General features: G+C 38.7%; 1 long non-coding RNA gene across 1 annotated transcript in view; it reads right to left on the bottom strand.

Annotated features, from left to right (window-relative positions):
• The window catches only part of LOC123458504, a 50,358-nt gene that overhangs the window by 18,445 nt on the left and 17,813 nt on the right, over positions 1-14,100 (bottom strand). The window contains exon 2 of the long non-coding RNA XR_006635693.1: positions 319-457. This is a non-coding gene — a long non-coding RNA (uncharacterized LOC123458504). The remainder of the gene's footprint in view (positions 1-318; positions 458-14,100) is intronic.

Below are 14,100 nucleotides of genomic sequence, written 5' to 3' on the forward strand. Positions count from 1 at the left end.
TGGTTACTTTAGTCTATCACTTTAGCCTGTACATCACTTACTGTAAAATGAGATATGACTCATCTCATGTTCCTCCCATAGTAATAGATTTACAGCTTTGTTCATTTGCCATGAGCCTAGTGACCTACCCCCCCCCCCCCGCCATGGGCCGCCTGTACATGGGCAGTCCTGTTCAGAATATCAGTGCCTTCCAGTGACTATCAGTAGATGGGAACTATATAGTTTCTTTTAGACAAGCTTGAAAACCTTTAGCCAAATCCTACCAATTATATGAACATTTAATAAGAAAAATGTAAAAGTCATACTCTCTGGTCTTACATGTTATGGGAAGGTCTCTTCTGTGTATTCCAAAGCATACCCAGTTGGCCATATAACGAACAGTTCACTTTTCTGTGGTGCAGCTGTGTTCTGTTGTGAAAACCACATGGACCAGATCACAAATCTCTCAGGTAAAATTCTAAAATAAACAAGAATCCAACAGTGAAAATCAAAGTAACTTTTACAACCTACTAGGCAGAAGAAAAAAATGATGTCAAGAATTTTTTTCAATTTAATATATACATGTAGTGCAAATATTCACATTTTGTGCCAAAACATCAATGTTTGCTCACAGGATAGTATTCCCAACCTCAACCTCTCTAAGGTGACACTTATTAGATGACACGTGTGTTCCATTGTTTTTCTACTTGATGCAAAGGCTCTGAAATAAGAATTTAGATCTGGTAATTTGTGGGGCATTTTGGATTATGCCTGAATCCCAGCAAGCTTTAAGACAGTCTATACTACACAGTGAGCTCCTGTCTCAAAACAGCAACAGTAAAAACAAAAAGACCTCTTAACTTGTTGGTGAAGGAGCAAGTGGTGTATATAATCCTTTGTTAGCATATATCTCAAGCACAACTTTCACCACCAACAACAAAAAAAAAATCATTGGTGGGTGTTGTAGTCAGGTTCGCAATGCTGGCAGAAATCACCTGACCATGAGCAGTTTTTTTTTGGGGGGGGGCGGTATTTTGGCCTAAAGACTCGGGGGTAGCTCCATCATGGTAGGGAAAAGCCATGACATGAGCAGAGGGTGGACATCACCCACTGGTCAACATAAGGTGGACAAGAGCAACAGGAGAGTGTGCCAGACATTGGCAAGGAGAAACTGGCTATAATACTCACAAGCCCACCTCAAATAATACACTGCCTCCAGGAGCTGTTAATTCCCAAGTCCCCATCAGCTGTGAACCTAGCATTCAGAGCACCTAAGTTTATGGGGGACACCTGAATCAAGCCACCACATTACACCCCTGGATCCTATAAACTGATATCCATACATGATGTAAAATATAATCCATTCAGTCCAACTTTAAAAGTCCCCATAGCTTTTTATCAATCCTAGTGATATTCAAACATTACCATAGTCCCAATATCTTTTAACTAACCCATAATGCCAAAATATCTGCCCCCCAAAACCCATAATGGCAGAGAATAAACATTCACACTGCAAAAGATGGCATTGGGCATAATAAAGAAATATTCAACCAATACAATATTTAAACAGGGCAAACATCAAACTCTTAGCTCCAAGTCCAACAACTCTAGTCAGTGACAAATCTCTAAGTCAATAACTCTAACCAGCAACATTTCCCTACCATGATGGAGCTTCCCCCAAGCAACAAGTCTCTTGAGTTCCAATTCTGCCCCTCCAGCTAGGCTACTCACAGTCCTGGAAAACTTCATCTGGGCTTGGCAGCACTCCTTAGCAGCCATCTCGTGGTCCTGGCATCTCCACTGGGTCTCCACTGCATCCCACATTCCATCCTCACAGCTCCATTGGGTCTCCATGAGGGTATCTAGCAAACTTACTTCACACTGCCCAAAGCAGTTTCCAAAACACAAGACCATGTTGCAAATTCACTGACCCTCTCTTTCCTGCATTTCTATACTCCATAATACCAGGTGGGTGCCAATCTGTTAACCCAGAGAAGAATAAAGCAGACTTTGAAGATGAAACACTCATTAAGCATTCAGGCCCCTTTTAAAAAACAGTTTACATTCTTCCTGTTTCCCCAGTGCAGGTCAGCTGGCCCAACCTCAATGGTTGTAGTATCTCATATAATTGTAGCTGAACGGGCAGAAGTTTCAGACCGAAGATTTCATTTCTGTGCCATATCCCTCTGCTCACGCCAGTCCATTTCTACACAAAGCAACCCTGCACAAGTTCTCAGGACAGGGGCATAACAGCAAGCTTCCCACACAAACTACTTCTAGCCCAGGCCAGGCAAAGATCTTTCTTATCCTCATAAGCCAAACCACACAATCCATATTTCTTACTGCATTCATGTCTTTCAACTCTTGCCAGAATAGTCCATCAAGCTATACTTACAGCACTGCAAGTTATCTCTTAGGCCAGCATTTCAAATACTTTCACATGTCTCTTGAAAATCAGCTCCAAAAGGCCAAAGCCACGCAGTCAGGTGACTAGCAGCAAATGATACCACTTCTAGGTACCAACTTTACTGTTGTAGTCAGATTTGCATTGCTGGCAGAAATCACCTGACCAAGAGCAGCTGATGGGAAAAAGAATTTATTTCATTTTACAGACTCAAAGGGAAGCTCCATGGTGGCAGTGGAAAATGATGGCACGAGCAGATGGACATCACCTCCTAGCCAACATCAGGTAGACAACAGGAATAGGAGAGTGCCAAACACTGGCAAGGGAAACTGGCTATAATACCAATAATCCTACCCCCAACAATACACTCCCTCCAGGAGGCATTAATTCCCAAATCTCCATCAGCTGGGAACCTAGCATTCAGAACACCTAAGTTTATGGGGGACACCTGAATCAAACCACCACAGTAGGGGTTCTAGCTCTGTTGATAGAATGCTTACCTAGCATGCACAAATCCTTAGTTCAATTCTTAGCACAGCATACACCAGCATGAGGGAGTACATCTATAATTCCAGCATTCCAGAGGCAAGAGGATCAGCCATTCAAGGTCATCCTCAGCTACATACAAGTTTGAGAGCTGCCTGGATTACATGAGATCCTGTCTAAAAAACAAAATCAAGAGACTGGTGTGGTGATGCATGCATTTAATCCCAGCACTTAGGAGGCAGGGGTAGTAGGATTGCTATGAGTTCAAGGCTATCCTGAGACTGAATTCCAGGTCAGCCTGGGCTACAGTGAAACCCCACCTCAAAAAAACAAAACAAACAAACAAACAAACAAACAAACAAACAAACAAACAAGGCTGGAGAGATGGTTTAGTGGTTAAGGCACTTGCCTGCAAAGCCTAAGGACCCAGGTTTGAGTCCCCAAAACCCACATAATGTACATGGTAGTGCATATACCTGGAGTTTGTTTGCAGTGACTAGAAGCTCTGGTGTACACACTCTCTCTCTTGCTCTCTCTCTCTCTCTCTCTCTCTCTGTCAATACTCAGTTCAAAAAAAAGAAAGATTTGGAGAGAGATGGCTTAGTGGTTAAGGCACTTGCCTGTGAAGCCTAAGAACCTAGGTTCAACTTCCCAAAACCAACATGAGAGAGAAGCACCTGGTGGCACATATGTCTGGAGTTCATTTGCAGTGGTTAGAGGCCCTGATATGCCCGTGTGCTTTCTGTCTCATAAATAAAAATAAAATATATTTTTTTAAAACCAAACCAATTATTTAGGGGTTAAAGAAGCAGCTCAGTGGTGGAATGCTTTCCTATCATGCATTAAAACAAACCAAGAAAAAAAAACATTAATAAAATTGATGCCTGGCAAAAAAAAAACAACACCCAAAACAATAGTTTAAAAGACAAAAACGGTTTAAATGAAATTCAAAAACCCTAAGCATACTCTAAACTTTATTTGAAAACTGGGGCTGTGATTTCAGTATTAGAAGAGCCTTACTGACCCCCTCTGCTTCTCTTGGTCTCTTTTTATTATCTCTTGGTTGTCAAAGTGGTTTAGCTGGTGGCCATTGTATGCAAACACAAAGTCAAGCAGAAGACTCAAACACTGCCTGTAAAAGGCTGTTATCTGCGTGACTTAGGAAATATCTTTTCTTTTTAAACCAACGCCCCTCAATTAGAAAATTATGTAGAAAATTCCAAGATCCCCCCTATAGAACACATTTGATGTTGCAAAATCCTATGAAACCTACTTTGAAAATACTAGACAATTGTTACATGTGAAATTTAAAAGGTTAAACTGAAGACAAGTTATTCCCAGAGTGCCTGTCATCTCAGAGTCCTCCATGTAAATGGATGTAATCTGTCTACTTCTCTCTGGCTTTCAAGGAGTTCTCTTCAGTGGGACAAAAATCTAATCATGTTTTCCATCCAATGGAGCCCTGCCAAGGAGGCCAATCATTTCTAAGATGCTAAACAAAATACAAAAGCTAAAATACCAAAGATAACTGAAAGTGAATCTAAATGATTCAATGCTCTTTGAAAGGAAGCCAATTAATGTGTTTGATTGGTATTGAATTGTTTGGAAATTTTAAATGCCTAGCTTTTATTGGTGGGGGAAAAATCTGTAAAGTTAATTATTTCATTGCACTAGCTCTATCTATCAAAAATATTATGGGCATCATATCCTGATACTTTGCATTTAGTGAGACTTAATGGTAGGGTGCTTTGCTATTGGGTGCTAGGCCTAACACTGATCCAGAGGTGGGGAGGGATCTACTTGGTAACAAGTTGCATTTCAAGAAAGACAAGGATCTGGAGGGAAAGCAGCTTTTTACTTTTACCACAGACGCTGAAAAATAGATGATGGAGAAAGTTCTGTTTTGTTTTATTTATTTATTTATTTATTTATTTATTTATTTATTTATTTATTTATTTATAAGAAGCCTACCAAGTCTTTTAGCCTTGTAATTCACATTCACAAAAGGAACCTAGGACTAAGGTGAGTTCAGAGACTTTTAAGGTTCAGGACTCAGAAGCAAATATATACCATTCTAAGGTAGACCAAAGCAGTGAAAGAGTTGACCACACTGCAGGGATTGGTTGGAAAGCATGGGGATTTTTGCTGTGTGGATTTTCTTTTAACAGTTCAGAACAGTTCACCCAAGGACGAAGAACTCAATATTCTTTGGAGAACAGTTGATAGTTTTTCTGGATGTTACCAGGACTCAGAAAGAGTATCCATTCAATGCAACCACCCCAGTTGTACATATTAACACTGTTGACCACCTAGCATCTTAAATATATGGCTCTATCACAAGTAAAGATTTCCATATACCATGAAGCCATTTCATGTTGAAACAATATTTTTGAAAAGTCACCGTTATAAATTCTAATTTTACCTTCCATTTTATAGGTTTCTGTTTCCTTGAGTGCACCAGGTTGTAACATGGCATCACTTGCTTAAGGGCAGTTCCTCAGTGGAGTGAGACACTAGAACCAATGCACTATACTCAACATGTGATATGCTTCTACTGTTTTGGTTTTCAATGTAAAAGAGGTTGTAAAAGACTCCAGTTTTCAATATTGATGCAGCAACAATCAATTGTGCATTTACATAGACATAGATGTAATGTGTAATCTTCCAGGGGTTAAGACTGACAACTGCAGAAGTAACTGTGGAATAACATAGGAAATATATGCAAGTCCTGTTATCAGTCACATGTTTATCTTTGGTCAGACAACAATCTACCTGGAGCCAGAGAACTTACCCTTCTGTAATTTCATGCATTTTCTCTCAAGACATTAAAAAAAAATCTTCCAATTTTCCTGGACTCTGGGCTATGGCTATATCCTTGACCATAAGAGCAATAAGCAAGCTTCTCTTAAATGTTGGGACATCTCAACCCTATAAACATGTGCCTGATTGGTGATTATCAATTTAATAACTTTCATTTGACTGTCAATTTGGATCTGGCCATTTTGGGATGAAGAAAAAAGTCATGGTATCCCAATCATTTTGTTTTTCTTTTCCAGCAGGAAATTGTCATATATATTATGGGCAACATAAAAACAAATGCGATCCTAACTGTCTGGCGCCACCTATTGGCTGCCAAATATATATTGATGCATAAGGCTAGTTCCCAAAAACCGGAAGTGACTTTTATAATTTTTTTCTGTTGGTATGTACATATGCATGCTTTATGAAAGTTACTGTAGTTGAATATTGCTAATTATAATGATACATAATTTTGTGTTATAGTTTTATTAGTTTCACAGTGTCCTTAAGGTAATATGTGCATCAGCAATCTATTTTTTACTTGTAATATAAAAAAAAATCATTGAATACAAGGAAACGTCGACATGACATTGCATGATATTTAGTACTTGCCCTGAGTAGTTATTTTCACAGAACAAAGTGTCCTGAATATGCTCTGTATTTTTTGAGACAGCATTTAGATTCTTTTTTCTTAACATTTATAAGTTTAAAATAATGAAGTAACTTAAATTCATTTGCTCATTTGTGATAAAAATTAGTGGGCTACAGATAATGTTGAAATGACTTAATTTACACATGCAACTGAATCAAGTTGAACTCCTACCTTACACATGATGGTGCTTAACTCAAATTAGATCGAAAGTCTGAACAAGATGTGGTCTATCCATACAAAAGAATATTATTCAATCTTTAAAAGGAAGGAAATTCTCACACATGCTGCAGCATGCATGAACTTTGGGGACATTATGCCAACTGAAATTAACCAGCCACAAAGGAACAAATGCTATGAATCCACTTATATGAGATGGTACCATTTGTGGAGACAGAAAGTAGAATGCTGCCTGCCAGGGCTGGGGAGGGACAGACTGGGACATGCTGAGTAATGGCCACTGTGGTCAAACTTGGAAAGATGAATAATTTTGGAGTTGGATGGTGGTGAGGGTTGTGCAATAATGTGAATATGATGAACACTGTTAAATGGTTCAGATATTAAATTTCATGTTATATGTGTCTTTCCACAATTAAAAACACATGAAAATTTAAAATTGGATCAAACTTGTAAATTCAAGTCCTTAAGTTATAGAATTCATATAAGAAAATATAGGTGTAAATATTCATGATCATGGACTAGAAGACATTTCTTAGGTCTGACACTGAAAATATAATCAGTCAAAGAGAGACAAAATGGCTTGACTAAAATGAATATTTTTGTTTCCAAGGATGTTTTTTTCAGAGAATAAAAAAAGACAACCAGGATGAAATCATTTGAAAATCATATATTTTTTAACAACTTGTATCTAGAATATAGAAAATAATGCTTATAGCTGAATAAAAAAGATAACCCAATTTTAAAAGGGTAAAGAATTCCAATAGACATTTATCCAAAGAAGACATATAAACAACCAAAAAAGACCTGGAAAAGTGCTTGGTCACCAGGTAAATGAAGCCAAGACCACAGTGAGATTCCATTTCAGACTCACGAAGATGGCCACAGCTCGGGGGGTGAAAAGATGCTCAATGAATAAAGCACTTTGCTGTGCCAGTGTGCTGTGCATACTTGAGTTTGGACCCCCAGCGCCCATCATAAAAGCTGGACAGTGAAGCATGAGTGTCTGTGAGCCAATGATGAGAAGGGAGACAGAGAAAGAATCTTCTAGAAGTTGATGGCCAGATGACCTGGCAAATACAGCAAAGAACAAGAGATTCTGCCTCAAACAAGGCGGAAGACTGTCCTCTGACCTCTACATACACTGCACCTTATACATATGAACACACCCCAAAATTAAAAAGATTAAATACCAATGAGGATATGGAGAGAATGAAATGCTGATTGATACATGCCTACTATTACTTTAAAATGATGCAACCAGTTTGGAAATGGCTCAGGAGCTAAATGTATATACAAGCATTCATAGTAGCATTATTCATAACAGACAAGATGCAGAAACAACCAAGAAACTGTTTTTCTGTGGCTCTGGTTGACCTCATACTCACTGTGTAGTCTCAGGCTAGCTTAGAAGTCACAGCAATCCTCCTACCTCTGCCTCCCGAGGGCTGAGATTAAAGGCATGCGCCACCACACCAGGCCTAAAGGCCTTTTGATTGATGAAGTTAGGATAAATGTGGCATATTTATACAAAGGATCATTATTAATGAGTAATAATGAATATTATTAATGAATGAGTTCAGCCATAGGAAGAAATGCAGTATTGATGTAGCCTACAACGTATACAAGCCTTGAAAACATTGTACTGAACAAACCACAGAGCAGAAATCAGTTTAGTGCTTAGGACCAGGTTTGGGGAAAGGAGAGTGACTGCTAAATGTTCCTTTCGTGCATGATGAAAACATTTCAAAATTGATGGTGGTGGTTGCTGTGAATATCTATGAATGTAATGAAAACTCCTGGATAGTACAAGTTAAAATGAATTGTGTAATATAGGAATTAAATCTCAAAGACAACACATATACAACAATGGAGTGATTCACCATCATTAAATTGTGTCATTGATTAAAAACGGCATTAGGACTGAAGAGATTGCTCAGTGGTTAAGGTACTTGCCTGCAAAGCCTAACGATCCAGGTTTGATTCCCCAGTAGCCATGTAAAGCCAGATTCAGAAAGTGGTGCATGCATCTGGAGTTTATTTTCAGGTTGGAGACCCTGGAGCACCCATTTTCTCTGTCTCTCTTCTTTATCCGCTTGCAAATAAATACATACATATTTTTAAAAAATAGCTTTAGAAGCAAGGTGTGGTGGTGCAAGCCTTTAATCCCAGCACTCGGGAGGCAGAGGTAGGAGGATCGCCGTGAGTTTGAGGCCACCCTGAGACTCCATAGTGAATCCCAGTCAACCTGGGCTAGAGTGACTCTACCTCAAAAAACAAAACAAAACAAAAAGCTTTAGATTACAAAAGTGCTAAACAATGAGTATTATGGCATATAAAATTACTAACACTTAGATTGAATGAATATCATATATTGCAGTGTATATTATTTTGATTATGAAATTCAAATATTTCTTTCTTTCTTTTCTTTTCTTTTTTTTTTTTTTTTGGTTTTTTAAGGAGGTAGGGTCTCACTCTAGCCCAGGCTAACATGAAATTCACTATGGAGTCTCAGGGTGGCCTCGAACTCATGATGATTATCCTGCCTCCTGAGTGCTGGGATTAAAAGCGTATGCCACCATGCCCAGCATATCTTACTCGTTCTTTATCTGCTGTCGTCTCACTCTTTAGCAGCCCATAGGTGACTATGACTCTTACTCCTTCTGAAGTTACCATTTATATTGGTCAATTTATACAATGCAAAAGCTCTTATTTTCATGCTAAATGTTAATAATTCCCCTAGATAAACCCATTTACAAAATCTTGGGCTGAGAGTGCAGCTCAGTGATATAGCACATGTATGCACAAGACCTTGGGTTTAATTCCTGGCAATGTAAAAATAAATCAACCAATAAGTAGATAATAAACACTCAAATAGATAAAAGATAGAGATGAACAAATGAATAAAGACTTGATTCTCAGTTGTCTTCTATGTGAAAGCCCAGGGTTAGAGCTTCCCCATACCTGATCTTATGAGCATCTTGGTGGCAGGGGAAAAAATTACATTCAAAGTGGCAATCTCAAACCTACCTTAGCCCCAAGTGATTCTTATGTATAATACAATGTGGTATCTTTGTAGATGACCCACTTGCTTTCTTTAGAAAAATAAGGGAATTAGAGGGCTGGGGTGATGGCTCAGTTAGTAAAAATGCTTGCCTTGAAAGCATGAGGACCTGCTTTTGGGTTCCCAACACCCATGTAAAGGCTAAGTATGGTAGGTCACATGTGTAATCCCAGCGCTGAGGAGACAGGAGGGTCCCTGGGGTGTGCTTGGTACCCAGTCAGTGAGATCCAGTTTCAGTGACATACATTTCTCAGACAATAAGGTGGAGAGCAATTGAGGGGGACACCTGATATTGACCTGTGGCCTTTACATATGTGTGCACACACATATGCATAGTCATACATATGTTTGCACATCACACAATATACATGCCACAGAAGGACTCGCTATGTACTCAGGAGGCCCTGCACTCCACAACTAGCACTGGGGAAAAGTTACCCAGTGCAATGTCTCCTTCATGGTGGAAGAACTAAGATGACCATCCAGTCTTTCGAACAGTTGTGTTACAGGCACATGATGAAGCTGGGCAAGTTGGTGCTCAGGTGTTCTGATGTCCAGAGCAGCAACTTCAGCTCCATTAAGCAGAGCTTGGTTGTTAGGACATTACATGCTATATCCATCTGCCATTAGTAAAAATTATCCAGAGAAAAGAAAAACAAGTTTGTAGTAAGCATGAAAAGGGGTTACTGGAAAGATTTGAAAGGATATTCTCTGCTATATATAGTAAAGTTTAGTGTTTAGTCTCTAGGAAGTATTCCCAGGTATGCATGCATGTAAGAAAGCTCACTTTGATATTTGTAAATTGATTCTTTCCCTTTCTTTGGGAGCAATGGTGTGTCTTTCTTTTAAGGATTGTCTAAACATTGCAATATCCTCCCTATACTCTCAGGCTTTCCCTACCTCTAGTTCTGGAAAGTGGCCAGCAGAATTATTTATGGCTCTTAGTTCACATCATGCCTTAGGAATAAACAGAAGCAGCTCTCTTTTGTTTTCAGTCTTCAACAGTGTGGTTGTTAAAAACTGGCTCCCATCAGAAAGCTCTTTTTCTGGGTCTAATGTGCTGTGTTTCAAACATACATGGTTAACCAGTACAACATGTACAGCAGAAAAACCAGGTGAGATTTATTGATTTGGGCGAAGCAAATTGAAAAGAAACCTTGAACACTTTGTGAAGCTCATAATGTGTTCCACAAATCAACTCTGGAGCCAGTTCAGCATGTCCACTTAGTTAAGGCAAAGAACTTGTGTTTGATCTAACTTAATAGAACATTTCCAGTGTAAAAATTAGTCCAAAATGACTACATCATAAAATTCAAGGTTCTTTTTTTATTGAGATCAATAATATTTATTTAAAATGGAATTAATGATCACACATTTGGTAAGATACAACATTTTGTCAGTTGTACTGGTGAATACCGTCTATTAGCTAATATTTAATGATAGATTTCAAAACCCACATAAGGCAAAACTCAGTGGCTAGCTCTTCTAGAAAATTCTCTTGCCTCTAATGAATTGGGGCTATAATGAAGAATATGGAAGAATTTAGAATAGTTGATATCATATCAGAGATATTTATTTTATTGATATTCGCTCTAATTCAATTAGTTATCAAACAGTATTATGAGGCTATGTTTTATGAAATTCAGTATAACCTTTAAAAACCTTAAATAATATGATCAGCATAGAGGACAATAATTGGTAAACCCTCCACTACTGTTTAGCTTTCAAAAATCAGAAAAGGAAACCTGTAGGCACTGATGAATCATTATAGCAGCACATGCATAATCTCCAACTCCCAGTTTCATTGTTATTTTCGTTGGCTTGTTTGTTTATTTAAGAATTCTTAATAGAGGTTTCATTTCATTTGGGAGTACACAAAATATGGATTACCATTGAAAAATTTCTCCTGCATGAATAATGTTTCAGGCTTATTTAATCCCCATTCTTATATAAAATTATTGAATATTTGACTAAATTCTGGAATTCCTTGAGTCCCAAAGTGAGCAAGGGAGGAAATGCTTGATAAAGACACACTAGGCATTCAAAGGAGTCTGTCCTTTATTAAATTTTAAACATAGTGTTTTACATTAGCAATTATCTAGTTCAGTGAAAGTAGAGAATTCCATTTTTATGCTACTTCATTTTAGAGAATTTAAAGTAGGAAAATATAAATCAACTATTTGGTCATAAGAAATTTTAAAAAATTAGTGAAAGTTCTTTTTGACTCCAACACACTACTTATTTGGGTAGAAAAAAAATATGCATCTTGCTGGGCATGGTGGTGCACGCCTTTAATCCCAGCACTCAGGAGGTGAGGGTAGGAGAATTGCTGTGAGTTTGAGGCCACCCTGAGAATACAGAGTGAATTCCAGGTCCTGGGCTAGAGTGAGATGCTACCTCAAAAAAATTATAATATACAAAGAACTCAAAAAGTTAAATAATAAGAAATCAAACAAACCAATTAAAAAATGGGCTATGAAGCTAAACAGAGAGTTCTCAAAACAAGAAACATGGATGGTGTATAAGCATCTAAAAAAATGTTCTATGTCCCTACTCATCAGGGAAATGCAGATTAAAACTATATTGAGATTCCATCTCACTCCTGTCAGATTGGCCACCATCATGAAAACAAATGATCATAAATGCTGGCGGGGATGTGGAAAAGAGGAACCCTTCTACACTGTTGGTGGGAACACAATCTGGTCCAGCCATTGTGGAAATCAGTGTGGGGGTTCCTAAAACAGCTAAAGATTGATCTACCATATGACCCAGCTGTAGCACTCCTAGGCATATATCCTAAGGACTCATCTCATTTCCTTAGAAGTACGTGCTCAACCATGTTTATTGCCTCTCAATTCATAATAGCTGGGAAATGGAACCAGCCTAGATGTCCCTCAATTTATGAGTGGATAATGAAGATATGGCACATTTATACAATGGAGTTCTACTCAGTGGCAAAAAAAAAAATGAAGTTATGAATTTTCAGAAAAATGGATGGACTGGAAAGGATTATACTAAGTGAGGTAACCCAGGCCCAGAAAGCCAAGCGCCGCATGTTCTCCCTCATATGTGGATCCTAGCTACAGATGATTGGGCTTCTGTGTGAGAAGGAAAAAACTCAGCAGCAGAGGCCAGTAAGCTAAAAAAGATACAAAGGGAAGAGAAGGGAAGGGAGGAGGGTACTTAATAGATTGGTGTTGTATATACGTAAGTAGAAGAGTAGATTAATGGGGGGGTGAAAAGGCCCAAAGTGAGGTCAGGGGAGGAGATTGAGTAAAGGAAAGGTGGAGGGAGGGCTAATTAAAATCTAAGAGGATATAAATAAATCATATGGAATCCTCCAGTTTTGGACAATGGAACGCTCAGGAGCCGTAGATCATTGCTAGAAAATTTTCAGTACCAGGGATGGGATACCTTCCAGTGAGTTGTTGGCCAGGGAGGTTCCTGATGCCCCCAAAACATTATAAGCCATTGCCAAGGCCCTTGGTTTCGCACCAGGAATAGATGGTAAGACCCTATGGCTGAAGACTCCACATATTTGGGCTGCAAGGCCACTGAGAAATCCTGCTGGAACTGAGCTGATAACCTCCTCCATGTAGACCAGCTGACAGAAAGCTGGAAGAAGCCATTCTACATGCAGTTCAATGGGAGAAAGAGAAATCATCAGTGAACACTGGTGGACACTGCAAGCCCTATAATTGGCCAGCCATGCCAAATATGACAATGGGTGCAATAGTGGCACGTCTATCATGGTGGGAACAAACTGCCCTTCAATTGGACTGGAGGCCCGCTCCATGGGAGGGAATACATCCTCGATACTGAAAACTTATGACAGGGGTAGGGGTGTAACATCTGCTGATGTCTGAGTAAGTGTACATACTATGCTTATCAAATGGCCCAGGAAGCACTTCTCTTAATATTCATATCCTTATATTAATGCTACTCTCACTTTGGGTAGAGAATCTTCTCTTTTCAGATGGCAGTGACCTTGGGACGACTCAGAAGGTATCATAGTGCTGGAAAGAAGTGACTAGAGTACTGAGTAACATCTCGATCACACCTTCCAAGGCTCAGGGTCTAATGCGGAAGAGGTGGCAGAAAGAATGTAAGAGCCAAAGGAAGGGTATGACTCCTTACAACGTGCTCCCTCCAGACATAAAATGGCCTCGATATCCATGACCTCACAGTGCCTGACACTACCTACACAAGACCATCATGAGAAGAGGGAAAGATCATGACATCAAAATAAAAGAGACTGATTGAGACGGGGAGGGGATATGATGGAGAATGAAATTTTAAAGGGGGAAAAGGGAGGAGAAAGTGTATTATTACCATGGGATATTTTTTATCATCATGGAAAATGTTTTTTAAAAATTGAGAAAAAATAAAATAAACAAAAATAAAATAAAATAAAAGAATCTATCTATCTATCTATATTTCAAAACTAAATCATAGGCCCTTGTGTATTATTCCTTAACATTTCATGAAATCTCATTTTTTTCCTTGTAGCAAATGTTTGCAATAGAAAAATTACCCCAATCA

The sequence above is a fragment of the Jaculus jaculus genome, chromosome 2 (assembly GCF_020740685.1).
Source record: "Jaculus jaculus isolate mJacJac1 chromosome 2, mJacJac1.mat.Y.cur, whole genome shotgun sequence".
Taxonomy (NCBI): domain Eukaryota; kingdom Metazoa; phylum Chordata; class Mammalia; order Rodentia; family Dipodidae; genus Jaculus; species Jaculus jaculus.